The sequence below is a fragment of the Olea europaea genome, chromosome 8 (genome assembly GCF_002742605.1).
Source record: "Olea europaea var. sylvestris chromosome 8, O_europaea_v1, whole genome shotgun sequence".
Classification (NCBI taxonomy): Eukaryota; Viridiplantae; Streptophyta; class Magnoliopsida; order Lamiales; family Oleaceae; genus Olea; species Olea europaea.
The window spans coordinates 10,388,862-10,392,879 of NC_036244.1; positions in this window are offsets into that span (position 1 = coordinate 10,388,862).

The following is a 4,018-nucleotide window of genomic DNA, read 5'->3' on the forward strand; positions in this document are numbered from 1 at the left end:
CATTTTTATTTCGAAATATTTCTCTTTTAGTGGGAAAATAAGAATCATCTCAAAGCCCATGAAAAATTCAATCACCGAACAATAATTATGTAACAAACCATAATTGTCAATCGATAAAAGGCGAAAATTTATATGTGATTGAGAGATGAAACTGACAACAAAATTTCAATATATATATATGAAAAATAAAATTTAAGTGCACAAATAATAACGATATTTAAATACACGAACATTTTGACAAGAATGTAAAAGTCATCAATTAATTTTATTATTATTATTTATTTAATATAATTTCAATCAGGTCAATTTTAAATAAAATTTTAATTGGGTCAAAATTGAAATTTTAGGGTCAAACCTTTTAAAAGTTCAAATTAATACTCCTTTGAAAATTGCATTTTAACCTTGGAATCAAATATTGTAGATGGAGCCCCGCAATTTCACAAATTGCATGCGAGGCCCCCATCACCAAATTGTCCATTCGTTTTCTGAAAACCAATTGCTCCCTTTTTTTTATTTTTTACTTTTTCTCTTCAAAACCTTAACACAGACCGCCACCACTCTCCTCCACTCTAACAAGAACCGCCGCCACCAAAGTTAAACCAACAATTTACACAGCAAGAAGAAAATACGCTACCATAGAACAATTAACAACCAAGCACACAAGACACAGTTATGAATTGTCTCTACCTAGAAGCCTCTAAATTAAAATTGGCTGCCTATTGAAATTGAAATTTTAGAATCTTAAATTCAAGGTTTTAAATCCAATACACAAATCTCTCCATCTTTGGTAAAGAGTAGGAGGAAAAATGCACAACATGGGGATGGAGTCCGATGCATAGTCGTCAACAAAAGGCAATTGCAGTGGGACAGCGGGAAGAAGGTCGCACAGGAGACCAAGTTTCAGCCATGGGCAGGAGAGGGAACGGGTGTATGTAGATTCGATTTTACGATTTCTTTTCATATGTTTACACAATGACTGCATAATATACTTATTTGCACATGGTGGAGTTGGAGAAAACTGGGAAACCAAAAACAAAACAAAAGTGGAGGTGGTTTTCAGCAGATAGATAGAGGTAGAGGTCTTCAAATTATTAATTCAATTTTAGCGAAGGGATAGTGGATTTGTTAGAAGGTTGAGTATTTTTTTATTTTATTTTTTTTAAATTGATCATCTTGAATTCCACATTCAACAGCTTGATTAAAATGGCAAATAGCCTAAAACATTTGTAAAAGTTGCTACGTTTGGGCTCGACCCACAACTTATTATCTATGAATAATAGCTTCTTCAGTTATTATTGTTTTTATGAGGGACTCTGATCTAGCATGATGACTCTGACACCAATTGTTGAACTTAAATTTTTAATCATGCTAAGAATCGAGAATCACATATAATTATAAATTGATAAATCGAATTCATACCTGCGGAAGCCATTATTTATATGAATAATAGTTGTAATAGTAGCTAGTTCTTCCTCTCCTTATTTCTCACAAAGTATTAGCTATCAATGTGGCAAGCTAATAAAAACCATATGGAGAGGCTATGGGATCTAGCCTTTATATAGGAAATAATTGAGCCGTCCATTACGACTAGAACTGTAATTAGGGTTTATTTTCGGTCCACATATTTAAAATTATCACATCATATTAATTACAACCCGTAAGGTGTAAAAGACCCAATTGATCACTTAATAAATTTGGTCAAATCACAAGTATCATTATGAGCCATACACCATACCTGTAAAATTTGCAATCGAATATGAAGCCCACATATGGAATTATTCCAACAAAAAATTGAGCTTCCTTTCTCTTCCCTTCAAATTTTTGTTTTTGATAGATTTAGGAAAATTACTAGATTGATTAGCTATAAATTATGTTGGTAATGTTATTGTTACACTCTTAAGGGGTGCCAGGCAAGAATTAATAGAACAATTTGGGGACCTTTGAATAAAACAATCATAAGTGCTAGTGAAGATGGTGTAATATGTATTTGGGATTCTGAGGTTAGAAAATGCTTGCTCTATTTTTATTTTTTTTAAGAGAAAAGTAACATTAATAAATGTATCCGTTGAATATTTTCTCTCATGGGATGCCTGAGTGTTTACTAGCTTATCTGCACCTTGCGGTTTTTAACCAGCAATAGATGGTCTCCACCGCCTTAACTTGAGATAAACTTTTTTGAGTCCATTCTGTATTGCCTTATGTTTTCTTGTATGACTCTCTTTGACTGAGACGAAGATGATATTTTTTTGTACTTCGAAATTTTTAGAAGAGGAAATTACTGAAATAGTCTGATGCAGAAAAAGGATGTGAACAAATGGATTTATCCTTCCAGATTTTATTGGTTTTAGCTTTCTTTATTGCTTTTAGCACCTCAACTAATTGATTTTGACAGTGGGAGGTATTCAACAGTTTTTTAAGGGAGTTTTGCGTCAAAATGAAACGTTTGAGTATTCCACAAAGTAGGATAACGTTTGGGGAGTATTATGTCAGTTACTCTTTATTTTATTTTTATGTTATGAATTTTAAATTATATTTTAAAAGCGAAAACCAATATTACAAAATAATTAAATGAAAAAGACGTAAGTAAAAATGTTTTAATCTAGTCTCGCCTTGCCCAACTTGGCCCTATACTGGTTTCCTTCCTATCCCACTTTTTGAAAATTCTGAAGGGATGGGACAGCGAAGGGCCCCTGGTCTACCTCTCTAACTTGAGGTCCATATAATAATAATATAAGTTCAATTTCTTGTAGAAACTTGTCCAAATAAATAATTTTTCCAACTTTCAACTTATATATGAACAAAAGTCTATTTTTTATGTAAGAATAACACGGTAATTGTAGCATAGTTTTGGAGTGTCAATTCCACAGGGAGATGGATGAATTGCTTAAAGAGTTCAACAAAATAGGGTTCTCGTGAATTGTGTAAAAAAGGATTTGTTTATCGAATTAAAATTTTAATATCAAGTTTTGAGTTAGTGAAGCACCATTTCCTCAATTGGTTTGGATTATTCAATATCAATAATTCACTATAATGACTCAATTAGAGACATTCTACCTAACTCTCTAATTGAAAAATATGTCATTGAAACCTAGATTTAATCTAAAGTAATTCCAAAGTTTAAATATCCTAAAACACAATCCCACATTTATTTATTGAAATAAGATTCAATATCGACCATATATTTCAAGCGTAAAGCAGTTAAGAATCACATCAATAAAGTAATTGATTGAAATTAAGACTCAAATAAATATTTCAATTGCTCGATAGAAAAACATGATCGAATCAATGAAAAATCTAATAAATGTAAAGAAAATCCCAAAACATATTCATGAAAAGGAAATCTAAACCCTAAAATTGTTTGACAATGAAAAAAGTAAATTACATGAATAAGATGATACTGAAATCACCAAAACCGAGTTCCTTCGTAGCTTTACTGAGATATTTAGTTGACTAGAAACTAGAAATTAATATGTATGGAAGCATGTATGGAAGCATGTATTCTACATTCTAGGTTGATCTAGGGCTTAAATATCATGATGAAGGCGTGTTTCCATAAGTGTTTGATTGAAATCATGAAACTGAACTTCGTGCCTCAAAATTGAACTATGCGACCACATAGTAGAAGTTGGTGTGGTCGCATCGAACAAATGACTGTGGTCGCATAGTTCCACCACTTTTCTCCATCGAATAACTTTTAGTATTTTGGGCATAACTTTCTCTCTCGATATTTGATTGAGGCTATTCAAAGTGCTTTAAAAAGATAACACAGAAGGATACAATTTTCGTAGATAATTCTTTTCCAATTCCAATGTTTACTAGGTCAAAAATGGATATCAATCTCCACCTGGAAATCTGAAACATCCTTGTGTTGTTGAAAATTGATGTGGAAAAATGTTATGGTTCTATTTCACTTTTTTTGACTTCTAATTGTACCCAATTGATCCCTAGCATTCTCAAATCATCATTCCATTGCCTATCTCATCTTTGGATCATTTGCAACTAGGTCCTTGAACTTTCA